General features: G+C 41.7%; 1 pseudogene; it reads left to right on the plus strand.

Moving 5' to 3' along the window:
• Nucleotides 1–579: 579 nt before the first annotated feature.
• LOC125483454 lies at nt 580–1,464 on the plus strand (annotated as a pseudogene).
• Nucleotides 1,465–17,384: the final 15,920 nt, after the last annotated feature.

A 17,384-nucleotide genomic window follows, 5' to 3' on the forward strand; every position in this document is an offset into this window, starting at 1 on the left:
ATGCAAAGTGTTCTGTAGTCACACTTTAACATATTTACAAAATAAAAGTTAGCTTCATTTAACAAACTTCTCGTAGTTATAATCTCTGTGCATTGATCATATTTATAGAATCCATTAAACTTTTTTGTTTAAATGTCGAACATTTATGAATGTTATCATTCAGGACAAAAATCACAGTTTGAGAGTGATGAGAGTTTATAATCGCAAAAATTGCTTCAAGTCTGGAAACTGAGTTTCAAATTCTGGGGAATGATCCCAGTCCTTGATGGATTCCAAAGCTGGGAGTGGACAGAATCTTTTGAAAGACTTCTGAGCTAACAGTTTCTTGTTTTCTTCATTAAAATATGCAGTTAGCTAAAGATATTCCTGTAGTTTCAACTGCATGCCTCAATCCCAAATCTGATAAAACAGTCAGATGCAAGAAGAAATCAAATACAGATTATTTTTGGGATTTTTAACATCTGTATTCACACTAACTAACCGCTAACTAAATCCAGTCCTAACTACAGTATCAGAAATGGAAAGCCTTTGCCATTCATTTCAATGTTATCTTACTATTTTTCTCTTACAGTTAATGTAATGGCCATTGTAATTCTGTCCCGTGGAAAATGTCGACTCTCGGCCTGCACCACTCGCTACCTCGTGGCCATGGCAGCAGCAGATCTCTTAGTGATTATCAGTGATGTTGCACTCCGTCCATTAAATGATTATTATTTCCACTTAAAGTTTTTCTATATCACTCCTTTATGTAGTGCTCACTAGGCCATTATTCGTGCAATCATAGATTGTTCTGTCCGGTTCACCATTGCCTTCACTTTCGATCGATTTGTCTCCATTTGTTGCCAAATGCTCAAATCTAAATATTGCACCGAGAAAACTGCCAATGCGGTTTTAGCAACAATTGGCATCCTATTATGTTTAAAAAAATGCTCCAATCTACTTTAGGTTTCGACCAAGGAAGATACTGAACAAAGTTCCATTTTACTGTTCTAATCAGCCAAGTTATTTTCCAGACCCAAGGTGGATTGGATTTAGAATCTTTGAGAAGGTGTTGTCTCCAATATTGCCATTGGTTCTTATTCTGTTGCTGAATGCTCTGACGGTCAGACACGTTTTATTGGTTAGTCGAGTCCATAAGGGACTGAGGAGTCAGATTAAGTTGGAGAATCACAATGACCCTCAAATGGAAAGCAGAAAGAAGTCTATGATTTTACTCTTCAGCATATCAGGAAGTTTCATACTTCTGTGGTTTGTGTATATTTTATATTTTTTCAATGTTGAAGAGTACTCAGATGATGATTCTGCATATGTATTTACAAAAGTCGCCTATATGCTACGCAATTTCAACTGCTGCACAAACACATTTATTTGGCGACTCAGAACAAGTTCAGAGAGCACTTCAAAAACACATTGAAACATCCAGTTACATCAATTATAAAATCAATTAATAGACTAAGCAACTGATATCATCCTCAGCATCCAGCCGTGTGCAACAAGAGGGGATAGTGGAGTAACATAGCTGGAGAAGAAAGGAATTAAAAATGGCTGCTTGTGATGGTTACAAGAGACAGAGAACAGAAAAATTCTGAGCAAATTGGTATCATTTACACCAAACAACAGCATTTCAAACACAAGGATAAGATTCAGAAGTGTCAGAACATGAATAGTCAGGCACGCCAAAAATGATTGAACCATAGAACCCCCGCAGTGTGGAAAGAAGCCCTTCAGCCCGACAAGTCCACAGCGACCCTCAGAGCGTCCCAGCCAGACCTATCGCGCTATAACTCACCTAGTCTGCACATCCCTGAACACTACGGGCAACTTAGCATGGCCATCCACCTAGCCTGCACGAGAAAACCCGAGCAAACGCACGTAGACAACATGCAAACTCCACACAGTCACCCGAGGGTGGGATTGAACCGGGTCCATGATGCTGTGAGGCAGCAGTGCTAACTATTGAGCCACCATGCCGCCTGGATGGCCGGAGTTAAAATGGAACATATTAACAGAGAAGAAGAATCTCACACAATGTTAAGCGCAACTGGACAACGGTCAGTGCAGACCACCGCCATCGCACAAGTGCACTGGCTGGAGGTTTCAGGCATGACCTGGAGTTAAAAAGGTCTGAAGGACAGCCAGAATATTTCCGATGGACAAGAAAAAAACAAGGGCCGCACTGCCAACTTCGCCACATCTGCTTCAATTCCCAGCTCCTTATATCTAGGCAGTGAAACAAACAAAACTACTTATTCTAAAAGTAAATTTCACTGCTGGTACAGAAAATCTTCTTTGAATGTATTAAGATGATTATTTATTCATTAATTGATGGAAAAATGTTTGTGATCTTGTGGTCGTCCCAGACTGGCTAATAACTGTGATTTTTCTTCACCATTCTTTGTTTGCTTTCTTTTATGTCTCTGTCTCTCTGCTTCAACTGAGACAGAACGTCAAAGGGTGGTTGTGAAACCATGTCTGCATGACCCAAACTCAGTAAGTCAATAGTAAAATCAGAGCTCATTGAAAGGGAAGGCAGAAAACTATTCTGAGTTATCCATGCCAGTCAATCAATAATGAGAAGAACACAGCAGGTCAGGCAGCATCTGGACGAAAGGGGCAGTCAACATTTCGGGTATTACCCTTCTTCAGGACTCCTGAAGAAGTCCTGAAGAAGGGTGGTACCCAAAACGTTGACTGCTCCTTTCCTCCAGATGCTGTCTGGCCTGTTGTGTTCTTCCAGCCTCCTGTTTGTCTACTTTGTATTCTAGCATCTGCAGTTCTTTTTGTCTCCAGCAATGAGGAAAGCTTCGTGGCTACCAATTGACGACATCTGTATCACTAGAAAGTGTCCCTAAAAGATCCTGCCTGTTTTCAGACTGCTCCTGTTTTTCTCCTGATGTAGGTTTCTTACGGAGTAGTCGCGCTATTTCTGGGACAATGGTTTGCCTCGATTACATCACGTGACATTCTTTCTATTTGATCTGAGTCGATCCTCCAATTCTCCTTACCTCTGTTATTTCATCCAGACTCGGCTATTCTAAAGCACATCGTCTTCCAAATCCTATTCTCAATGAAATGCTGCAATTCAAATCTCTGCTTAACTTACTCCAAGTCGCATTTGACAATCACTTCACATGTCCCCTGATCTGCCTTTTATTTGTGTTGGCACAGTAACTGGTCCTTTTTTTTATATAAGACATGCAAGCTTGATCAAAGTTCACAATTTCTGGCGTGAGGTCAATATTTCACATCAGCTTACCTTGTCCAAATCTCCAAGACTGCATTTCAGTGAAAGCCTCTCCAGTCCCAAAACACTCCAGAGCACAGTAACATCATCCAAACTCTGAATGCCATATCGCTTGAACATTCTCCAGTCCATACAACACTCTGGATCTCTGTAACCTTCTTCAGCCACCACCATCACCACACCCAGCTCTGCCTATTTCTGAAACATTCACTCCAGCCCATTTATATTATATGTTTCAGCATTTTGAAAGAGTTACAGCTAAATCAATTATTTTCCTTTATGTTTTTATTTTGTCTGTATTTTAATCATAGTGCATGAATAAAGTATGCTTTCTTTCCAGTCTGGTTGATCAAAGTTCACAATTTCTGGCGTGAGGTCCAATCGAATTGCACCTGGAACATAACACCTTGCACTTACTTTTCAAATTAGGAAAAGTTAGGGTCCAGACTATCCTCTTCATATATTTTAAGACAGTTTGGTCTGGTTCCTATCAAAATAGGGGTTCTTGTTGGAATAAAAATCTCTAATTTGCCATTGTGCTCAGGATTATGGCCTCAAGGACAGTGAGTGTTGATTGTTGGTCGTTTTTATTTTGGTTGTTACATTCAGTGTGGCTTGTGTAATAATGGCTCTTTCAATTGCTAAGAGTTTCTTGGTGCTAGAAGAAGTCATTTTGGGAATTTTGCAGTAAGTGAACAGAGGCATATCTTTTGGAATTGGCAGACAAGATGGAGTTGAGGTTGTCTTTGCTTGTGCAAAAAGATTAGGAGGTATTTGCAGCAATAGCTCGACATTTATGATTGCAGGAAATGCCACCAGAATCATTGGTAATGCTAAAATTTGATTGCAAACGAAGCAGCTTGAACATGAAATAGGAAAGGAAACAGTTTGAATTACGACTAAAAGCAGACAAAAAAAAAAGGAAGGCCATAGCTGAAGGGTGAAAGAGAGATTTTCTTGAACTTCAGAAGTTGGAACTGAAAACTCAAAGTCGACTTAAAACGGCGGAGGTAAAGAGGAATAGTAGGAGTAGCGATGAAGACCCAGCGATGAAGATCAATCCCACCGTAGCCAAAGGCCTGGTGGTGATCTTTATAAAAAAAGGTCCAAGCATTCCTAAGTTTGAGGAGAAGCATGTAGAGGCCTTTTTCATTTTCATGTGGGTATTATTGATTCAAGCAAAGTTGTTAGGTTAGAGTGAGTGAGGTATTACCATCATTATCTGATGAGGTATGCGATGAGGTGAAAAAAAAAGCATCTTAAGCATATGAGCTAGTACCAGAAGCCGACAGTCAATGCTTTAGGAATCTAAGGTCGGAAACTGGTCAAACATACATAGAGTTTGAAAGGGTCAGACAAAGTAATTTTGATAGGTGGATAAAGTCATTGAAAATACATCAAACATATCTCTTAGAGATACAATTGTTCTGGGTGAGTCCAAAAATTCACTTCCTCAAGTACTGAGAACTCATATGGAAGAGTAGAGAGTTAAAACTGCAAGGTCAAGGCAAGGCAACATGTTTGCTCAGTGGTTAACACTATTGCCTCACAGCAGCAGGGGCCTGGGTTCGATTCCAACCTTGGGGAACTGTGTGTGGGATTTGCACATTGTTTGGGTTTCTTCCCAAAGTGCAAAATGCACAGGTTAGTTGGACTGGACATCCTAAATTGTCCATAGTGTCCAGACATCTGCTGGCTAGGTAGATTAGCTGCGCTGCTCTTCAGAAGTTCTGTGTGGATTCAATGGACTGAAGGGCCTGAGTCCATGCCTTGGGCATTAGATGATTATTGGTTGGTTGTAAATCAATGTTTGGTTTCCGACAGGAATTTCGATGTGTGAAAGATGGAGACTGGGGAAAAGAGAAATTTTCTGGTGATATTCTCAGCCCTTCAAGTAGGCGATGTGAAATCACAGTGTTGGTGGTTTAGGGGAAAAAAAAAGCACTGTGAAGAAGGATGTGGGAAAACAGGATAAGCCAGTCAACTTTGTTGATGTTACAAAGGAAAACAAAGTGGAAGCTAAAAATCTCCCAAACAATGTCCAATCTGGGCAGTGTTTGGCTGAGAACTAGTGCCAGATCTCTTGAAAGAATTTATTTGCATGGGTATGATTTACTCCAGAAGGAGCAGGTGAAAAAAAACTACGATTTTCAAAGATATAGAAGCAAATCAATCTTTGATGGCAAGAGGTGAAGAGATATGCAATTCATAAGGAGTATTGCCAGAAAAAAAATGTGGCAATATGTGGGATTCATAGTGAGAAGAGATGTGTTCCATTATATGAAAAGAGTGTGGCAAGTCCAGAGAAATATGGTGATATGGTGGGAGGAGTAATAGAGAAATTCTCAGTTCTGAAAATGTAGTTTATCCTTGATAATGATATGCCTGATTCACAGGCGTTTGTGATGCCTTCTGTGTTTGAAAAGCAAGTGGAAAATCAAGCAACTGCGGTGTTACAGGAAGTATATCTTTTGGATTTTTCCTGACTGTGAGGTAACAAGGTCTCAAAGTCATAGTTGAAACAGGAGGAGAAATCAAGGAATAAAGATAAGGAAGTTTCATAGATTCATAGAATCCCTATAGTGTGGAAACAGGCCCTTTGGCCCAACAAGTCAACACCAACCCTCAGAGCAAGTTGAAGACCAATTATCACAGACCATGTTTGATCAAATAGTTGAGAAGAAAAAAGAACGGGGGAGAACAAAGTGGATAGTTTCTAATTCAGAGAAATTAGCTGAACGACAACAGAAAAATGAAAAACTAAAGTAGTTGTATACAAAAATATACACAGGAAGAGAATCTGATTGTATCCCAGGATGTTAATATCTTAAAAATAACATCTTCATTAAGGAAATGGAGACCATCACATTTTCAGGCAGATGTGCAATGGACAGATATTCATCAAGTTGTATTACTGCTGCTTTATAGAAAGGAGGTTTTGTGGGTAACTCATGAATTGCCAGTAGGAGGTCATTTGGCAATAAGGAAAACTCAAGCAAAATACAAAAACATTTTTATTGGCCGGGACTGCATAAGGATATTATTGAATTTTCCCTGGACTGCTACTCATGTCAGGTAATTGTAAAACCTCAGGCAGAAATAAAACCATCACCTTTAATACCCATTCCCGTATTTGAGGAAATTTTTGCAAGGGTCTTGATTGATTGTGTAGAACCTCAACCTAAAGCAAAAAACAAATCAGAACCAATATTTGTTGACACCAATGATTGTGTCCACTAGATTTCCAGAGGCCATTCCATTTTGCAGTATCATGGCTTAAAAAATTGCAGAAGTGTTCCTCTTTTTTTTTACTCCATGTAAACTGTGACAGAAAGATAATCAGATCAAGGGTCAAATTTTACATCAAAATTATTAAAGGAAGTTATGGATAGCTTATGAATAAAACAATTCAAGTCCACTGCGTATGTCCAGAATTGCAGGCAGAATTAGAATGGTGGCATAAAACTTTAAAGGCCATGTTGAGGGTTTACAGTCAAGACTATGCAGAGGATTGGGATAAAGGAATTTCATTTGTACATATTGTAATTAGGAACGCATCAAATGAATATACCAAATTCAGTATATTTTAATTAGTTTTTGGGATGAGGTGAGAGGACTACTGAAATTAATTAAGGAGAAATTGGTGAGTCTGAGTTCACAGACCACATATTTGTACTATGTTTCAAATTCAAGGAAACGATTAAATCGAGCGGGTGAGTTGATCATAGATGATAGAATCCCTACAGTGTGGAAACAGGCCCTTCAGACTAACAATTCCACACCAGTATTTGGACCATCCCACCGAGACCCATCCCCCTATAACACAACTCATTTGCACATCCCTGAACACCATGGGCAATTTAGCATGACTAACCCAACTAACCTGCACATCTTTGGACTGTGGGAGGAAACCGGGGTACCCAGAGGAAACCCACACAGACACGGGGAAAATGTACAAACTCCACACAGACAGTTGCCCAAGGGTGGAATTGAAGCCAGGTCCCCGGTGCTATGAGGCAGCAGTGCTAACGCTGAGACATCATTTGAAAACAGCATAACATGTGATGAAATGGGAACAGACAAGAAATCGAACAATCATAATTTTGCTAGCGGACCGAAAGGATGAGTTTTATTTCCAGTGTTAGGTGAATCCTCAAAGGCAAGGTTTAGTGGGCCTTCTCAAATCAAAAGGAAATTGAGTGAGGTGAACTATTTAATAAGAATGCCAGATAGAAAGAAATCTCACAGATAACAAAGTGTGGAGCTGGAGGAACACAGCAGGCCAGGCAGCATCAGAGGAACAGGAAAGTTAATGTTTTGGATTGGGACTCTTCCTCTGATGCTGCCTGGCCTGCTGTATTCCTCCAACTCCCTACTTTGTTATCTTTGACACCAGCATCTGCATTCCTCGCTATCTCAAGAAATCTCACAGACAGTGATGTGTGATTGTGCTCAAAAGGTATTTCATAGGGAAGGAAAGCAAAAGGAGAATGTGTTGCCTGTGCCTGCACACAATGAAGAACCATGTTCGGAGGATTCTAAATTGGACATCCTTCAAATTAAAATCAACAAGAAGGAAGTTTCAAAAATTGAGATAAATTACTGAGTTACCTTCCAGAGGAAAATCAAAGTGACCTGAAAGAATAATTACAATCACGTGGGGTCAAATGTGGTAATGACTTGAGAAGTACTAATCTGATTGCACATGATATAGATATAGGAAATGCTGTTCCAATTAAGCAGCATCCCTGTAGACTTAACGCTCCAAAGTTGGCACCATCTCAAAAAGAGATTGAATGCATGTTCAAAGACAACATAATCAAAGTCAGTTGCAGAGACTGGAGCTCACCCATAATAATTGTGCAAAACCAAACGGTACCCAATGATATGTCTGGAATATTGAAAAGGCAATGGAGTTCCAAAATCTGATTCATATCCTATTCCGCATTTGGAAGACTATATCGAGAAGGTAGAAGAAGCAACTTATGTTTCTAAATTGGAATTACTCAGAGAATACTGGCAAGTAACTTTGTCTGAAAATTCCGGCTTTCATGACACTGAGTGGACAGTACCAGTTTAAATTTATGCATTTGGTATGAAATATGCACCAGCCACATGTCACAGACTGTCTTAGATCACAAAGTGTATCCAAGGTATTCTTAGGATTTGGTTAAATGCAGTTAAGAGAACAATCAACAACAGCAATTTGCTTAAATATGAGCGTTTATTAAGTAATAATTTAACAAAGGAAAAGAAAGGGGAAAAAAGCAATAAGTCTCACGCCCTTCTGCCCATCAGGGACCTCTCAATCGATGGCTGTCTGGAGGCTTGGCTTCGTTCCTGGCACCGTTCATGATCCCAGTCCGAAGTGAAGTCTAATGATTCTGAATGAAACGCTCTTTCTTATACAGTGTAATAAACAACAAGTACAGAAAAACAAGTTAATTGTGCCATCCTTGGCACGTACAGGAATGTGAGTTGCCCATTGCAGGACTGATTTGAGGTCATGAAGCTGTCAAATATCATCAACAATCCTAACCCAACCTACACAATTCACCCTGGTGATATTTGACAGTGCATGTTACAATTGCAGATGTAGACACAATTCAGTGACAGCTGCACGAGAATATGTAATAAGAGGCTGTAACCTACACCAGAAGATTAAAACTATAATGAAAATAACCATCGTCAATACGAATAATACAGCAATAGGGTGTCTCATCAAAATAATGACCGCAGTGGCCTTTGGAGACCAATCCTTAAAAATGTCCAACTGGAGTTGCACAGTCAATGCTGTGATGCAATCAACAAGTCATGTTAACATTAAGTTCCCATTTCACCACGATTACACAGTTGTGTGGTATGCATCGACAACCTGGTGATTTTTAGTCACACATGAAAAGGACATTCAGAGCTTCCTTTGGTATTGTTTGATTGACTTCGGGAGGCGGGCTTGGTGATGAACTTGGCTAAGAGTGAGTTTGCAAAAGCCCAAGCCATGTTCCTGGGCCATGCTATCAGACATAGACAGAAGGCCCCACAGGAGGTGAAAACAAAGGTTATTGGGCAATTTCCCTTACCATCGATGCGGAAGGAAGTGCTACAATTCTTGGGATTGAGTGCTTTTTTCTATCGGAAGCTCATACCGAATCTTTGCAGTGTGGTTGCTCCACTGGATGACTTATTGAAGAAGTGCAGAAGATTTCAGTGGATAGAAGACTGTCAGAAGGTATTTGACAGCCTGAAAGCTGTGATAACCGCTGCCCCAGTATTAACCACATCTAATCATGGAAAGCCATTCAAGGTGGCTATCGATGTGAGTGATGCGCATGTCAGTGCTGTGCTCTTGCAAGAACACAAGAAGAAGATAGAAAGATCTACCGAGTATTCCTTTTTCAGAAAATTGAATAATCATCAACAGAAATAGTCTATGATTGAGAAGGAGACCTTGAGCTTGGTGTTGGCATTGCAACATTTCAACATTTGCACTGCTGGTAATGTGCCTGAGACAATTGTATATACTGAACATAACCCCTTTCAGTTTTTGTAAAATTTTTAGGAAAAAAATTGCAGATTGTTTAGATGGAACTCGTTATTGCAGCTATTCAATTTGAAAATTATACTTGTGGCAGAATGAGAGAACATCATTTTGCAAGAGATAGCAAGAGCTGCAGATGCTGGAGTCAGAGATAACAAAGTGTGGAGCTGGAGGAAAACAGCAGGCCAAGCAGCATCAGAGGAACAGGAAAGCTGACGTTTCGGGTCAGGACACTTCTTCAGAAACGTCAGCTTTCCTGTTTCTCTGATGCTGCCTGGTCTGCTGTATTCCTCCAGTTCCACACTTTGTTGTCTATAATTTTGCCAAGGGTGTGTTTATGGGATGTTACTATATTGGAAGAATTACTGTTTATCAGCCATGATATTCTGTTATTTTGTTAAAGTTTCCAAAAGAGATACAGCAAAGCCAATTCTTTTCTTTATTCTTTCTTTTGTTGCATTTTAACGAGAGTGTATGAACAAAGCGTGTTTTGTATCAAATCTGATACTTTGACCAGTTGAATCTCATCTGGAAGGCAGCAACTTACACTTGCCTTTTAAAAAAGAAAAGGTTAGGATCTACACTATCTTCTTGATATGTATCGTGGGGGGGGGGGGGGGGGGGGGGGGGGGGGGGGGGAGGGTAGGTGGGTGCGTGACTGGTCTGGTCCATGACACTGCATAGAGGTTGTTCACCTGCTTTGAGTGTGGGAAAGAATTCACTCAGTCATCATACCTGCTGAGACACCAGCAAGGTTACCTGTAACAGCAGTTATTAATTCTGCTGTTATAGCTGCTGATAATCACATACAAGACTGATTTTTTTTTTTAACTCAGAGACTCAGAAGGGTTTGAACCTGATCTCAGTTTTCCCGGATAATTATTGGTGTCACCACAATATATTGTGTGAATGGACCATTATGTCTGCAAGACATCATTTTTCAAATTGAAATTCACGCAGGATTGAACTGAAGGTGAACAATACACCAACCACATTCCAGTCCTGCAGCTCTGTATTGACAGGAGAAAGTCTTTTTCTTTTAAACTCGAGAATGAGGCTCTGTAAGATCTGAATGTTTGGGATCTCATCTTGACCAATTCGATAGGCTGTTTATATGTGTCAGGTGTTTAAGGAATTCCCCTTCAAGGTACTTCACCAACTATTCACCTCAGACTCTGCTCCCTGTTGTGAAAACTCAGCATCCATTGGTGCTGATTTACAGTGAATCACTGACTGACCTGTGGCATCTTTGTTCCTTGTTTTGTGAAGTCACTCTGTCTATTAGAGCTGAACTGCTGGATAACTCTGATTACATTCATACAATTCTATAAAGAATTGTGTCCATGGACACCCAGTCCCTCTGGTGACGTTTGCAAACTCAACATTCATGAGTAAAATATCAAGCAATGACCCTGGCTCCCATTCTGTCAGAGAGCAGGTACTCGTAATGCTGTTCACATTTTGTCGCCCTCTGGGTCTGGCTTTTCTTCTCTTCCTGTCCCATTTGTTTGTCAACTTTCCATTATTAGACAATGCTGCCTTGTACCATCCATCTCCTTTGTCATTTAGTCACATCAGCATCCAAATCTCTAAAAAAAAAATTATCCTCTAACACAAACATACTAATTAGGAGCAGGATTATTCCACTTGCCACCAAGCCTGCTTCTCTACTTCTCTCTTTTTCGTGATTCTGTTCTAGTTTGTAAGCTATTAAATCCCAAATCATCTACTTCAGGTAAAATGTCAGCAATCTGATTTTTTTCGTTTAATTTTCCTCTCCAAAAACTGTTTGTTCTGCTGAGTGTTTCCGAACTTTTCTGTTTTGAGACCGGATTTCCAGCATCTGCAAAGTCTTGATTTGGTCTCACTGTGGTTCGGTCTGCATGGACTGTCCAAATTGGCTGCCCAAATGAGGGAAATATGGAGCTGTGAAAGAATAAGACATCAGTGAATGTTGCCCTGTTCAATAACAACAACAAAAACACTACAGGTGCCCGATCAGCGCAATTTTAAACAGAAATCTTTACATCTGGAATACAATCCAGGAATTTTGCTTGCACAATAAAAGTCATCATCCTGTCTTGGGTATGAAAGTTGCTAATACCTGACCTGTGGGCAGAGAAATGTGATGATCCCTGTCCTGGGAACAGTGAAGGTGCTGAACCCTGCCCTGGGCACAATAATAGTACTGATCCCGGTCCTGGGCACCATAAAGATAGCGATCCCTGCTCTGGGCACAATAAAGGAGCTAATCCCTGCTCTGGGCATGATAAAGGTGTTGACCCGTATCCTGGGCACTGTAAAAATGCCCCGGGAAAATCAGTGCACAACAGCCTGGACACAGGAAACTGAGCCTCCAGCTCTACCGAACAAACAGAAAACGTTGGGACCAATCAGCAGTTTGGGCTGAGGCTGGGACATTGTCACATCACAATGGGGCACGCATGATTGACGGTACCTGTGGAGCAATCTGAAGAGAATGGGGGTTCCCTTTTACAACAGACAGTGAAGGCTGGTCCTTCAACCAATTGGAGTGAATAAGGGGCGGGGAACACGTGGTTATCAGCCACTATTAGCAGTCGAGCCCATATGCAATATGACAGCGGCGAAGATTTGGTGAGTGCGTAAAACAACAAGTGCTGGAGATCGCAACAGGTCAGACAGCATCTTTGGGGAGAGAGCAAGCTAACATTTCAACTCTAGATGACTCTTCATCAGAGCTGACGTGAAGTGTACAGGGGGCAGCATTTATGCAATAGTGGGAGGGAGCTTGGAGTGCTGGGGGAGAAAGGATGTTGATAATTCAGATTAAATGATCGGAATGTGAGGGTGGCAGAACAATGCTTGTGTAACTGCCAGACTGGAGAGAATAGGCAGTCTCACTGGGGAGGGGGCAGGTGAGAGAGGGTGACAAAGAATGCAATAAGGAACATATAACAAGTGAGTGCGGTTGGTTATAAAGTGGTGATTATATCGGCCAGCGGAAGAGAACGGGAGCTCATGTGGGCTGGAAAGTTTGTTAAACATGCGTTGCAGGCGGCCAAATACATAACTAAACTCCATGTCCCGGGTTTGCTTAGTGAACCCCGAATGCCTTCTCCAGCAGTGAGTTCCAAAGAGTCACCTTGCTCCGACTGAAGAAATTCCAACTTATCTCATTTCGAAAGGGGCTTTGAGCTGTGGTCCTGGGTCCTAATGTTTCCTATTGGCGGAAACATCTTCTAAAAGCCACGATATGTAGGTGTCTCGGTATTCTGTACATTTCAGTGAGACCTCCCCTCATCCTTCTAACGTGGAATTATCATCGAACCTCTACAATGCAGAAAGATGCCATTCGTCTCATCAAATCTTCACCAACCCTCAGAAGAGCATCCCATCCAGACTAAGCCTATCCCTACAAACCCACATTTGGCACGATCTATCCACCTAATCTACATACCTTTGGACTGTGCAAGGAAACAGGAGCACCCTGAGGAAACCCACGCAGACACAGGGACACCGTGCAAACTCCTCACAGATAGCGTACCAAGGAAAGAGTCGACCCCCAGGTGCTTGAGGCAGCAGTGCTAACCATTGTGTCACCGGGACGTCATCGTTCACAGACTCACAGTCCTTATGAGAACACCTTCATTCTCGGGATCATCTTGTGAAGCTCCTCTGGACTGCCTCCAAGACCAGGACAACTTTGCTTCGATTTGCGGATCAAAACTGCTTACACTATTCCAAGTGTGGTCTGACCAGAACCTTACATAACCTCAGCAGTTGATTTTATTTTGCCTTCAAGATGAATGTTAACACTGCACTTGTCTTCCTAACTGCCAAATGAACCAGCAAGTTAACGTTAAGAGAAGCCTGAGCTAGGACTCTGAAAGCATTCCAAATTTACAAAATAGTCTACGTCTCTATTCTTCCTACCAAAGTACATAACCTCTCATTTTCCCACTTGTATTCCATCTCTCATTTTTTATCTCACTCACCTAGCACTTACAAGTCCTTCTGCAGCCTCACAGCTTCTCCAACACTACTTATCCCCACACCTATCTTGACGTTATCTGCATAATTAACAATAATGCCCACAGGTCCTCCATCTAGGTTATTGATGTATAACATGAATAGTTGTGCCCATCACTTAGACCCCTGCGTAAATCCACTAACCACTAGCTGCAACCCTGAAAAAATACCCTTTATCCCGTCTTTCTGCATTCTGCCAAACAGCCAATTCTCTGTCCATTGCCTGTACTTTGCCCATAATGCCATGAACTCTTGTTGAACAGCTTCCTGTGTGCACTCTGTCAAAATACTTCTGGAAATCTAAACGGATCACGTCCACTCACTCCTTTTTCAAACCTGCACATTACCACCTCAAACAATTCTAACAGACTTGTCATGCATGTCCTTCCTTGACAAAGCCGTGCTGATTCAGCCTTATTTTGCCATACACTTACAAGTGCTCAACAATCTCATCCTTACTAATGGACTCTAAAATCTTATCAATGATCAATGACCAGTCAGGCTAATTGGCCTATGATTTCTTGTCTTTTGCTTCCCTTACTTCTCGCACAGGGATATTACGTTACACATTTTCCAGTCCTCTGGGATCTTCCCTGACTCCAGTTATTATGGAAAATAATCACCATCAATGCTTCCACAGTCTCCTCAGCTATCTATTTCAGAACCCTGGGTTGTCATTCATCCAGTCTGTGTGATTTATCCATCTGCAAACCTTGAGGCATCCCCAACACCCTCTCCTTTAGTGCTGACCACTACACTCATCTCGACCCTTGATCTCTAGAAATTCTGGAATGCTGATCGTGTCCTCCTTTGTGAGGATTGATGCAAAGTACCGATTCAGTCCATCCCCTATTTCTTTGTTCCCTATCTCTGTGTCGCCAGCATCATTATCCAGTGGTCCAATTCCACTCTTGCCTCTCTCTTCCTTTCATATATGTAAAAAAACTCTTTCCAAAATGATCATTCCTGTTGAGTATTTCCAGCATTCGCTTCTGCACTGACTCTTAGTTCTTAGACTGAAGGGATAAAAGGGTTTGGGGAGAAAATGGAACAGTTTCCCGACGGGATGATCAGCCATGATCCTATTGAATGGCGAAGCAGGCTTGAAGAGTGGCTATTTCTGCTTCTATTTTCTAAGTTTCTATGACGACCATAGAAAAAGTGGTGAGATGACCAGAATAAACAGAGAGCCAGGGACAATAGCAGAATGTAGAATCACTGGGAAGGGAGCAGTGGGATAAAGAGAGAGGTTCAGACAACGGGTACAGCATAGAAGGGAGCCATTCTGCACCGTATCTGCCCAGAGCGGTGATGCACTCCAAGGTCCATCAGCCATCTTCATTCAGTGTTTACAGCGGCATGGGGGAGGAGAGTGAGAAACAATTTGGGGTATGGCATATAGCAGGGGATTCCCCAACCCCCACTGCTTGGTTCCACAAAGACTCGTCTTGGACTGCCCACTCCTGGGCAGGGCTGGGCAAAGGTTCAGGATGTTGCCAGCCTGTAGGTAACTCTGTGAATTGGGTGGGATTGGGGCATTTCAGGGACAGGTTTGAGGCGATATTAGGGCAAGTGGTGGCCCTGATCCCCTCCCACATTCCCCTCCTTCTCGTGGCTGTTTCACTGAAGTCGTGCAGGTGATTGTTTCTAACCTCTGTCACCCCCATCTCAGGAGTGTCTCTGTAGTCGCTGTGAGTGTTAGTTGTTATCACTTCGCCTCATCCTTTCTATATATCCTAATCCTAGAGACGTGCTGCAGGTTCAGGGGGAGTCTGATAGGGATGACGCCTGTTTGTTAGTTTGTTTCTTTGCTTAGCAGTTTTAGCAGGAGTGCAGATGAAAACGCTGCTGCTGGGATTAGTCCTCGAGTACTTTGATCCCAATGGGACCCCATGATTTGAAATGTGCAGTTTTTAAGGGAGGGAAATTCTAGGGAGACATTGGGATTTCAAAAGGACACATCTAATCAATGTTATTTATGCGACTTTCATGACACTTATTTCTATAGACCCTTTTAATCCCTTTTGCACCAACAGTTTCATTTAAATAAAGGTCCATTCTAAGATATAGACAACTTGGGTAGAGCAAGATTGGCAGATGTTGTCAATTCCCAGGTGTCTTTTCAGTAGGTGAGAGTGGGCTACATGAACCACGACCGTCCTTGTGCTGAAAGTTATCACATGATGCTTTCTTTCTAAGGGATATCCAGCTTGTCATACTGCAATGATGAAGGAACTGTGATATCTATGTAAGTCGACAAACAAAATTAGCATTTACATAGCACCCTGAATGGAATTAAACATTCACTAGCATTTCACAGACCTATTCTCTCAGATGACTTCTCACTGAGGAACATATAGTCAATGCGCAAGAGCATTGTAAAAGATATCGGCTTGAAGGACAATCTTGAAAAGGAGAGAGTCAGTGGGGTTTCTGGAGAGAATTGCAGACCACCTGACCTAAAGTCTAGGATCATTAAAACAGCAAAAAGGAGGATTCAGATGCTGCTCAACCGGCTGAGTACTTCAGCATTTTCTGCCTTTAGTTTAGGTTTCCAATATTTTGCATCTGAACCTGTTCTTCTTACGACTAAATGGCTCAAATAGTTTGGGGAGGAAACGGGAATAGTTGTCTCTTTCGCTCTTGTATCTCCTAGCTCTGCCTCTGCTTTTGTATTTTTGTGCAAACACTAAGATTAGTTTTAATGTTGGGTTTTAATGACCATCGAGAGCTTACTTGATAATTTTTCTCCCGAAATATCGGCTCCACAAATGTTCAGATTAATTTCTTTTAATTTCACAACCAGTGTGTGTTATTTGGGTTTCTCTCTCTCATTACTGTTTTTATATTCTGTTTGAAAGGTTGATTTATTGTTAAAGGATTCAGATGAAACCACCTCCAGGTCAGACAGTCATTCTGTCTTATTCGGAATCTAACTATCAAAAGATTTTGAACATGGAAGCAAATAATAGCGTTCACACTCGCCATAAACACATCTGCTCTCTCTGTGAAAGAATCTGCAGAGTTTATCTGAAATGTCAAAACACCAGCGCAGTCACACTAGGGAGAGACTGTGGAAATGTGTGGATTGCAGGAATCCCAGCTGGAAACTCACCAACGCAGTCACACTGGGGAGAAGCCATTGACCTACTCTGCTTGTGGGAACGGATTCACTCGGTCATCCAGCCTGTTCAAATACCAACGGGTTCACATTGGGAGAAACCATTCACCTGCTCTGTGTGAGAGAGGGGATTTAGTCAGGCATCCAACCTGCTTATACAACAGCTAATTCACACTGAAGAAAAGCCATTCCCTGGGTCCGAGTGTGGGAAAGAATTGACACAATCATTCGAACCGTGGATACACCAGTGTGTTGACACTGGAGATAAGCCGTTCACCTGTTCTGTGTCTGAGAAAAATTCACGCAGGTGTCCGATCTAACACATCAGTGGATTCACCCTGCAGAGAGACCATTCACTTGCTCCGTGTTGAAGAAGGGCCTCTCTCAGTCATCCAACTCGTGAGACACCAGCGAATTCACAATGGACAGTACATCTGCTCTGATTGTGGGAAAGCAATCACTCAGACAAC

Source organism: Rhincodon typus, chromosome 7 (assembly GCF_021869965.1).
Source record: "Rhincodon typus isolate 14 chromosome 7, sRhiTyp1.1, whole genome shotgun sequence".
Taxonomy (NCBI): Eukaryota; Metazoa; Chordata; class Chondrichthyes; order Orectolobiformes; family Rhincodontidae; genus Rhincodon; species Rhincodon typus.